We start from the raw sequence: 11,634 nt of genomic DNA, 5'->3' as shown, positions 1-11,634 counted from the left end.
GCTATGCCTGAGCTATGCACAACAACTAATATTGGACAGTTGGACCTCTAAGAGTTGGACACCCGTGGTAATGGGTCAACTGCATGTGGGTGTTGGATGAAATCCTTGACAAGCTTATGGTAAGAATAATCAATAGATGTGTGACATTATGGGTAAATACAATGATTTAACGTGGTCCGTAGCTCTCGTCAAATGTTGATTTATGTAGTTGTGTTAGACTAAAGTCACACTAGCGCTAATGCTAATGCTGGCTAGCTAACGCCAGGTTAACGTTTCAACTATAAATACGATACAATCTATGTCAATTGGTAAAATCTAAATGCACGTGTTTATGTGATAAAGTAGCTTATTGGATCATGAATCATTACCACGGATCCTTAGTTATAATCTGATGTTATGTTACGTTTCTCATCCGCATCTCATTCAGTAAGCTATATTAGCTGTGGTTGGTTTATCTGTCATGGTGGAACTTGAATGACAAAGTCTGCATAAACGTTCATAGTTCAAATATAAAGTGCTCACGTTTGCTAATACCTGCCCGAGCACAATTGAAACATTCGTGACCATATGGTGAGCTATGAATCTATAATATTGGTAGTATTATTAGCATTAATTTATCATACAGTTATGTTGTAGCCATCACAGTAAACGATACATTACATGAACATCATGATCATTATGTTCTCCGATATACACTTGCTAATAGACATACTAGTGACTAGTGTATAATGCCAAACACTAGCGTAAATATAACTGAGTTTAGAAATGTATTTGTGTGGGTATAATGTACACAGTTTTGCTATACTTACACATCACATACAAATATAGACTAAGTATAGAACATCTATTCTAATTAACACATGTGCACAATGCTTGATTATCTTCCATTAAATTAATTTCTAGGTGTGCACATTATGAAATTATGACCGATATCCCATCTGATTATATATCTGCAGATACAGATTCTGACCGATTCCGATATTATACAGAAGACCACAATGGAAACAAGCCTATGGGTGGCCAAAAGGCTGTTAATAAAGTATCAATCAATCAATAGATAATGTTTACCTCTCACAAAGAAAAAACTCTTAATTTCTGAATTCAACATGCCTCACGTTGAAAATGAAAACATGAAGCGAGTGATCATCAGCGACTTTATCGTAATCTTAGTGAGGTAAGCAAGCAAAAATATGTCTGGAATGGGGTGGGGGGTGCTTACAGAGTAAAAGCGGCCATATCTTCCCGGCACCCCTAGCTTCTATTTTGAAAGAAATCCCAGTGCCGATTGTGTTAATGTGGAAACTACGTATGTTGACATGCGCACATACATGGAGCAAATTTCCACTAAATTTCTCTTGTGTTTCCATCACACCAAGGATCCAGGGCCTGAGATGGAAGCAGTGATCCTCAGCCAGGAGAGCCCCGTCTCCTCATGCCCCAATACAGCAGCCTGAGAAGCTGTCGTCTCGACGCAGACCAAAATGTTCAAAAATAGCAGATGTACACGCTTGCAGCGTGGCACAGAGTAACACGCTGTGAGCTTGTATATCTGCTTTTTCTCAATAGCCAACGCCAGCTTTATTTTCAATGCCATCCTAATATCTTGTCCTCACAACACATGTAGAGTAAATACAAATGTGTGTGTCTCTGTCTGCCACAGCTGCGTTCAGAGATGGAGAAGAGGCAGGCGGTGAGCAAGGCAGTGACAGGAGCCCAGGCTGAGATGGAGAGAAATGTAAACGGGTGAAGGAGAAGTGTAAAAGAGGAGCTGTTGCAAGAGCTGAAGAAGAGTTTACATTCCATGAAGATGGTGAAAAAATACCTCATCTTCAAGCTGAAATTGTGTCACATCTTTTGATCTTTACAGGGTTTCTGTCCGACATGTATACATACTCACAGGGTCATCTCTTTCACTGGTGTACAAACATGATATTTGTGATTAGGGTTCAGATGAGTAAGCCTAGAGAACATGTATTTTATATAGGATATTCAAATCTAGGCAATATAATTACACAAAAACATTATTGTATTGACAGTCCTTGATGGTTGTATAATTTGTGTTCTGTAGGGTTTTTCCCACTTGCTCATCTGCCATGGTGACAGGATAACTTTGTGCCACAGCATAATGCGCCCCCTTAAAAGTATAAACTAAGGGCTGATTCATACTCCTATTTTACTGCTGTTTCAGAGCTGTAGTGCCGAAATGATTTCGGCTCGTCAGAAATGTTCATTAGCACAGAAGAGCTGACTTTAGGACGGTACCCGAACCTCAAATGACGTCACATTGTAGGCTCTACAGCGCCGAACTGACTTTTATTCGGCTCTAAAATAGGAGTATGAATCGGCCCTAATCATGTACCCAACAAAGATCGTAAAGGGACAGTTTAACTATATATTCTCAGTATACTAACTATTTCACAGAGTTGAAAGTGAACATTGAAAGACAAGTACTAATTATAAAACTGATCTGTTATTTTTTCCACTACATGTTTGCACACAGATTCCATGTAGGCCTATGTGACAGAAATGAGAATGTGTTGTATGTTTATTTTATTCATACTGCATATTTGTATGGTTTATATTGGAGCAGGTGTTAGCCAGCTATCCACTGTGGTTGTCTCACTCACTTTGATAGTGACCAACTTTTGTGTGTATATTTTTTATCAATATGTATGTGGTAGTGCCCCTAGACTGAATGTATCACCTGAGCCATTTCGCTGGATCAAAGACATTGAAGGCTATTCAAATAAGTAAAAAATGGTGTTGCAGTGAAACCCTGATAAGAGGGACTAGAAATATTTGTATGTTCAGCATGCTGTGCAGATTTGTCACTTGAAAACAAAATGGTGTTAGATCACATAATTATGATCTTAAATGGAAGCATATCAGGTTTACAAATGTAAAGAAGTGGGTGAAATTAGTTGTCAGCTCCACAAGCTAGAGCGAAATGGCAAATCATCAAATTATGAATCTGCAATTCATTTGATAGACTTCAAATTTGATGTTCAATATGCACTTGGTTAAAACCGTTGTCAAGTACTAGCGCTGCTTGTGGATAAAATGTCCAGCAGGAGGCAGCAATGCATCAATATTCGGAATGCTATGTAATTTGAACTGTTAATCTGAAGTTTATGTACACGTTATAGTCTATCAATGCCTCACGGTTTAACAGGTAATGTACAATCTGTAATAGATAAATGTACTTAAATACAAGAGCGTTACCACTGAATTTATATTCTCAAATCAAATCAATGGTCACGTGTCACTTAATAAGAATATTACTCGGGCTGATCTTAATTGGTAGGCTATTGTTTTTGATGCGTGCATGTGCGAGAAAATTGAAAACAGATTTTCAATAATGGCAGAATGGTGCAGTGAATCTGTACATTTACGTAAGTACTGTAGGCTGCTTAATTTTGAGGTATTTGTACTTCACTTAAGGAGGCTACTTAACTCCACTACAGTCTCAGATCCAAATATTGTATTTTTACCCAACAACATTTCTTTGACAGCTTTATTTAGGCTACTATAGTTAGTTTGTAGGATTTTAAAAAATATATATATTTGGTGTAAAGCTTTTGGTACAAACATGTTCGTACTTGTATATGTATATATATATATTACAAAACATTAACCGCTTCAGCAGTAGACTATACATTTTGGTCATTTGAAAATAGACTAGCTTATAGGCCTATGTATATTCGTACGTCCCTTGTTTTGATGAATTGAAAATGGTGGGCCCTCTTGTAAACAAGTAATGCTTAAGGTGTCGTCCACTCACAGCTAACAGTTTTTGTATTGATATTGATTGATTGAAATCTTTATTAACAGTTTGCAGAATTACAGTACATTTCAAGCACAAACTCAATACAAAGACTTAACTGTGAGTGGACGACCAATTAAGCCTCACACTTGTTTACAACAGGGTCCACATTGTTCAATTCATCAAAACATTTAGAGACAAACAAATACACTTCTATGTAGTTAAAATATAGGAAGCGAAAAGGGAAAAAAATATATATACAGTGAATAGACAGATATGTACAGTAATTCTGCAAACTGTTAATAAATCAATCTGCTATTTAAAATATATTCTATAGTACATATTATTGTACTCGATGCAGAATGTGTAATTATTACACATTCTGCACAAAGAGTACTTTCTTTCTAGTTTGATACCAACACTTGTGCTTTTAGTATATTTTGAATTCTGGACTTTTTACTGGAACAGAATGTTTCATTAACTTCATTTTGGATTATTTACAAAACGTGAGTACTTTTCTGTCTTCATAAAACAATTGTAATTATATATATTGAATCCAGATAACGTTCAACTGTCCATTTATTTATTTTATCTTGACAATGTATGAAAGGCACGGCGTTTTGGGCGGATGCCCGTATCTGCGACACCGCGGATTACATCACTTCCTCTTGTGAACTCAAGGTAAATGGTCGCTAATCGCTATGGTCACTTTAAATAGATGGAGTAGTACAATGTAATACCTAAATGGACAAATTGCGTTTAACCCAGTTTATTACTCAGCACCCGGCACCAGTATGTGTCTTTATGTGTTCGTTTATTTACGTTTTAGTCATGCTATCAGGCTATGTTGGCCAGGCTAACTTATGTACTAACAATAAGCTAATGGCTAAGGATAGCGTGCAACGAGGCTCGAGCGGCAACACACGTACTCACGTAGGCAGTTTGTTTAAAAGATAAAGCAAATAAAACTGTTACTGTTATGACGTTCAGTCATTCTAAATCGGGGCGGAACAGTGAAATTGTTGTAATGTCAGACTCACAACTCTATATTGAGCTAGCCAACTAGGCTATCATAGTTTGAGCTATAATTTGCGAAGTAACAATCAAGCTATCGTTAAATCATGCATGTTGCATTTAGAGCGTGCCGGTGCTGTGTGTCCGTTTGAGTTTAATTGTTGTAATGTTTACATTGTTAGTAGTCAGTTCTATGAATTTATTACACCGTTAATCAGTATTATTAACAGTTTGCAAAATTACAGTACATTTCAAGCACAACTCAATATAAAAGTATTAACTGTGGAATATACCATAAAGCATTACACTTGTAATGCTCCACCATGTTCAATTCATCATAATATTTAGAGATATTAGATCTCTTGTATGATGTAAACAATGTTATGGCTAATGGTTTTGAGAACTGAGTATCTTAACCTATTCCTATCTTAACCTATTTTCTCCTCTATCTCCTCACACTCCCCCACCTCCCTCCCGGCGACCCTCCGTCACTCCTGGTGACTACTCATTTTACAAGTAAGAACATGTGTATTCTTATAAACTGAAACAATCATTCATTTAATGAACAAAAACATGACACCATGAAGGTAATTAACAATTTTACTTTGCCGATATACATTATTATTACTAAAGTCTTTTATACTCTGGCCATTCAAAAATAGCCGATCTACAAGCTTGCATGATGGCAAGTTGTGAGCTTGTTTTTTTTACTTAATATTGATTGATTGATTGATTGAAATCTTTATTAACAGTTTGCAGAATTACAGTACATTTCAAGCACAAACTCAATACAAAGACTGTTAACTGTGAGTGGACGACCCAATTAAGCCTTACACTTGTTTACAACAGGGTCCACATTGTTCAATTCATCAAAACATTTAGAGACAAACAAATAGACACTTCTATGTAGTTAAAGAACAGAACAGGAATTCATCATATAGGAAGCGAAAAGGGAAAAAAAGTATATATACAGTGAGGGGAACAGGGGGATAAAAGAAAAGAAAACGAAAGACAGAGTGTAGGGCACCTGCACACAACACCATGCGTTGATGCCATGTGTGCATATGTGCAGGCACCCAACACCACGTCCATACAAAAACATAGTACAATCCATAGTACAAAGACAGAGTGTAGGGCGCCTGCACACAACACCATGCGTTGATGCCATGTGTGCATATGTGCAGGCACCCAACACCACGTCCATACAAAAACATAGTACAATCCAGATACAAATTCAGCTTTTACAGAGGCCAGTTTCGAATTGCAGCCATCCGTAGGTGCCCTTTGAGAGCAGTTTTGAAGGAGCCAAGGGATTCACATGTCTTAATGACTGTTGGTAGGGCGTTCCACATTATGGTCGCATAGGAGCGAAAAGAATTTAGTCCCTTGTTTGTGCCGAATCTGGGTTGTACATGGTTTGTTGCACTCCCTCTGGTGTTGTGGGTGTGGACTTCGTTTACATTAAGGAAGTATTTAGACAGGTACATGGGTATCTTGGTGGTGTATCTAATCTTGTGGACCAGACCCATTGCAAGATGCTGTACTCTGTCGTCGACCCTAAGCCATCCCAGCCTGTCAAAGTGGGCAGGGGTGAGGTGGGTTCGGGGGGTGAGGCCAAGTAGGAGCCTGACCAGTTTGTTTTGGGAGGTCTGGAGCCTTGTTTTAAGGGCCTTTGAGGTGCTGTGGTACCAGGAGGTGGATGCATAGTCAAAGAAACCTTGTACAAGGGCTCCTGTTAAGGTCTTCAAGGTGTTTTTGTCGACCAGTGAGGAGATCCTGTAGAGGAATCTTGTTCTTTGATTGACTTTTTTGATTACGTTGGTGGCCATCTTATCACCGGAAAGATTGGCCTCCAGGATGGAACCTAGGTAGGTAATTTGATCCTTCCGTGTGATAATATCATCACCAACTCTAACCAAGAAGCCATCTGCCTTTTTGAGATTACTATTTGATCCGAAGAGAATGGATTCAGTTTTTCCCAGGTGTAAGGATAGTTTGTTATCAGCGAGCCAGGTGCAGATTCTACCGAGTTCAGAGCTGAGGGTCTTTTCAACCTGCAGTTTGTTCCTGTCCGAGACCAGCAGTGCTGAGTCGTCTGCGAACAGGAACAAGTTGCAGTCACAAGCTGAAGTCATGTCGTTTACATATATTAGGAACAGTAAAGGCCCTAGTATGCTTCCTTGTGGGACGCCACAGCTCACTGGGAGGGGGGGACACAGTGTTCCGTTCACTTCTACCATCTGTTCTCTCCCCTCCAGGTAGGATTGCATCCAGCTCACTGATGTGCTATCAAAACCAATAGCTTTAAGCTTGTTAACCAGTATGGAGTGGTTCACGGTGTCAAAAGCCTTTTGGAGGTCCAGCATGACCATGCCGCAGTATTTTCCAGCATCCACCTCGTGTTTGATGTGGTCGCTCAAATAGAGAAGGCATGTGTCAGTGGAGTGGGATGTTCTGAAACCAGATTGGAACTCGTACAACAATTTATTAGTGGCAAGATACTTTTCAACCTGTTCATAGACTATTTTTTCCATCACTTTCGAGATGGAGCTTAGAATAGAAATAGGGCGGTAGTTGCCGGGTTCTAATTTGCTCCCTTTTTTGTACAGGGGGGTTACTTTGGCCAGTTTAAAATCTCTGGGGACCTGTCCTTGTTTGATGGAGAGGTTAACTATGTGGGTGATGACTGGAGCTATGGAAATGGCTGAGTCTCTGAGAAATTTGGAGGGAATATTGTCATGGCCAGTGGCCTTGTGGGGTTGGAGGGCACTCAGTTTCTTAAGTACCTCCTCAGTTGTTACCATTGTCATTTTAAAATCATCTTTACAAACACCTAGGTTTTTGTAGAAGCCTTTGATGTGCTCTACACCAAAATGCCCAGAGTGGGAGGGCAGTTTGTTAACCAGCATTGTTGCAATGTTTGTAAAGAAGATGTTCAAGTGATTGGCTACATCAACCTTGTCAGTGATGAGGGTGTTATTTGATTTGATGTTTATGTTAGTAAACCTGGTTTTAAGTTTCTGACCACAGCCTAGTTGGTTGTTTAGTAGCTTCCAGAGCTCCCGAGGATTGTTTTTTATTTCCTCGGCTTTATCATTGATAAAGTTACTTTTGGCTGATTTGGTCATGGCAATTACACCGTTTCTTAGCTTGTTACATTGGGTTTTAAGGATGCACAGTTTGGTTTGGAGATCACTGTCGAAGCGCTTAGCTAGCTTGGACTTGCATTTAAGAAGTTCAGAGCATTTGTTGTCTCTGGCTTTCATTGCAGTCAGTATGTCCGAATTCATCCATGGCTCCGAGCGGGTTTTGACCCTGATGGTTCTCAGAGGAGCCATGTTGTTTAGTACTGTTGTAAATTTGGTTTTAAAGCCAAGCCATGCTTCTTCGACTAGTGAGCTCCTGAGCACATCGGACCAATCCAGTCTCTCCAGTTCTAGGTTAAAGGCCTCACTAGAGTAGGTTTTGAGGTCCCTAGATATGACTGTTTTGTGACAGTCAAATTTTAGTTTCTGTATTTTGCGGGTACAGAAAATCATAAAATGATCACTGAGCCCACATACAATAACCCCTTTCTTGGAGATTCTGGATTTGTCCGAGGTCAGAATGAGATCAATGACAGTTTGAGTAGAATCACACACTCTTGTGGGTTGGGTAATTAGCTGGCTGAAACCATGCAGATCACAGAGCCGACTAAACGATTTAAACACAGGCACTTCCTTACGATGCATGTCCGTATTCCAGTCGCCAATCAGGATTTTCTCTACAGATTCCTCCCCAGCTAAGCACCCCTCAAGAATATCATAGAACCCGTGCTGATCAGGCGGTCTATAGACGGTGCCAACTAGTACTGATTTAGCATTTTTGAAAATTAATTCAACCCACACAGTTTCAATTTCATCATGCTGTAATTCAGTACGAGTAACATATTCAGTGTCTTTGTGAATATACATGCACACGCCACCACCATGCCTGTTTCTGTCGTTCCTAATGACAGTATAGTTTTCTATTTCTATCTCTGGGTCCTTAGTGGACTCGTCAAGCTTAGTTTCAGAAAAACACAGGATGTTTGCCTTACCGTTTTGAAATAGATGTCTGATCTCTGCCAGTTTGCGACTGAGGCTATTCACATTCAAATGAAACAGATGAAGGCCGTTGGTTTCGACGATTGTGTTAATTTCGTCGGTGTTGAAATAGTCTGAGGTGTGAATGTGGATGGGCGGTGGAATTTCCGTGGCTGAGGTGTGAGTGGGGAGGGGCGGTGGAATGTCAATGCCATTGTCCTCAGTAGTCCTGGATTGACTGTGCATGTCAGGACATGTCCTGCACATGTCAATGCCATTGTCCTCAGTAGTCCTGGATTGACTGGGGGTGTGGGGGAGGGGGGGGTGTTCCTCGGTTTCGATCACAGCCGGGTTGGTTTCAGCAAACATAACGCCCGCGGTGAAATAAGGGGGTCCGCTGGCGTTGGTTGTATGCTGTGGGGGAGAGGCTGGAGAGCGTTCCCAGGCTGATCTTGGAGTTGCGTCCGTGGTCAAGTCCATGGAGGCGGCGCTCTGGAAGCCGTGGCGCGTTGCGATGGAAACGGCTGTGGCTTGCGGAAGTACCTCTTGCTGTAGGAGCAGTCTCGCTTGTGAGACCGCTTGTGATCGTGTAACCGGTCCAGGATTGAAATGAATGTCTCCCGATAGCAACAGGCATAAAATAATCACAGTTCTGCGATCCATTTTGCCAGTCGGGGGCTTGTACTTGCGATTCGGGTTCGCTGTTAACAGGCCATGAATCGCCGCCGACCCAAAAGAAATGTGTTTGCATTCCAAACCATTTAGGAGGAAATAGTCGCTGTGAAACTCAAACTCCTCTGCTTCGTTTCCGTATCGTTCCATCTCTTCTTGGTGTAAACTCCATGTTGAATTAAAGCATGCGTCCGTAATCCATAGGATGAAGAATAGGTAAAAGGCGGAACAAGTTGAAAACATAGCTACCGGTTCTTGGTTGGAGAGAGCTCCTGGGAATGCGACTGCTCAGGTCGAACGCTCAGGGTTTGAAAACAAATAACTGATTATTTGCTTAAAGTAATTGTATCAAATTGGGCATTATGTGGCGTAAATGCATATCAAACTGGGGGTTCCTCAAAGCAAAAAATGTTGGAAATCACTGGTCCTGTGTACCACCCGGTGTACAGAACTGCCGTTTGCCAGCTGATGGCACAAAACAATTACGGTGGTATAAGAGTTCTATTTATCCATCATGCAGATAAAATGAATGATTTGTTTCAGATTCTGTCATTTAAGATTTCAGCCTTTATTTTTTATTTTTTATCAGACATATTGGTATAACAAAGTAAGGTGAGCATCTCCCAAAAAACAATTTCACCGTTGAAACTCTGGCAAAACAGAGCCCACATAGAGTGATTTAGCTGTCTGACTTGTATATCATGGTGTGTGAAGCCACAGAGCCATCTAGTGGATGTTTTGCATAACAGACATGGAAATGGTTCAATCCGGTTGAGTTCAGTTTCAGGCTCAGCATTGTTTTCAATGAGAAATAGTGAGTTAAAATGTGGAGTCATTTTAGCATGCATGTGCTGTGAGACATGGACATGAAGCTGTTGCCCGTCCATGGTGGCTATTACTATTAGTTACTGGGATTTGCTGGAGTCCACTCACTTGACTGCAGCAAGAATGTGATCACATTATTCCTCCCTCCATGTAGAACGCTGTGCCCCTCTGCTGTCCCTTATTAGTATTGTATGACAAAAATAGCAGATCTTTATTATTACCCTTAATTTTACCCCCCATTGAAGTTGTTTATTAATCATAACCATATGATCCCTTTCTTTGTATTTTAGTATCTTGTCTACCTATTGGTTTTATACCTGTGTATATACTGTATGTAGTGTGTATTGTTTTGTACTCAACCTATTGGTTTTATACCTGTGTTTATATGTTGTTTGTATGTCTGGCCTCGTGGGGAAAGATGGTGGGTGGGTGGGGACGACTGGGAAAGGAGTTGTGGGAGAAAATGTAAAAAAACGAAGAGTCATATTCTCTGTCTGTGAAAATTACATGTCATACTCTTTGAATAAAATTTACTTAAAAAAAAAAAAAATAGCAGATCTACAAGCTTGCAACACACTGTGCTTGTAGATAAGCCTTATTCGGCATGCAACACCTCATATGCTGAAATATCAGTTAAATTGTACAGAGCTGTGCTGTTTACCAGCTGATGCCACAAAACAATTACTGAGGTATATTACTGAGAGTTCTATGCATTGATCATGCAGGTAATGAACAGAAAATGTTGCTGAACCTAACCTATGGTTTTTGAAGACCTTCAAATTCTTATTAAACCATTTTGACCTGAGATCAGATTCTATAAATGTCTTCCACATCTTGACAGTTTTCTGAAAAAGCTGTTTCTATGTCAGTGGTTCTTCGGTTTAAAAAAAATAGCAGACCTACCTACAAGCTTGTAGCGCGCCACTCGGTGGCACACTATGAGCTTGTAGATCTGCTATTTTTCAATAGCTAAAGCATAACATAATGCCAACACCAAAAGTTCCCGCCCACAATGGGTTAAAAAAGAAAAGAATGGAAATGAACAAATACAAATTCTGCATGTATAGCAACTACAAACTGATCAATTTCTTCTATCTCCTTCAATCTGCAGATCAAACGACACCACCCTACCTTCTGAGTAAGTATTAAATGTATCAGCTTAATGTTTGCAGATAAATGGCCATGAATGGCCTACCAAACATCACTGGAATCTCGGGGAAAGCTTACCAATATCGCCTCCCTCGAGATTCAGAGCCGGAAGATGCGTCTACCTTTTGTCTATGGTTTTCTGCTTCT

The 11,634-nt window shown here is 40.1% G+C and overlaps 1 long non-coding RNA gene across 2 annotated transcripts in view; it reads left to right on the top strand.

Moving 5' to 3' along the window:
- Positions 1–11,634, top strand: part of LOC308317665 — a 93,045-nt gene continuing 81,411 nt past the window's right edge. Inside the window, exons 1-3 of one of the 2 annotated variants that reach the window (XR_013964282.1) lie at positions 1–119; positions 1,377–1,535; positions 1,661–1,810. This is a non-coding gene — a long non-coding RNA (uncharacterized lncRNA). Of the gene's footprint in view, positions 120–1,376; positions 1,811–11,634 lie in introns of both variants that reach the window. The other variant, XR_013964285.1, reaches the window with a different exon arrangement.

This window comes from Protomyctophum bolini (assembly GCF_963924005.1).
Source record: "Protomyctophum bolini genome assembly, chromosome: 6".
In the NCBI taxonomy this organism is placed as follows: domain Eukaryota; kingdom Metazoa; phylum Chordata; class Actinopteri; order Myctophiformes; family Myctophidae; genus Protomyctophum; species Protomyctophum bolini.
Note: the sequence above shows the minus strand (reverse complement) of the source record. Positions and strands in the feature narration are given on the sequence as shown.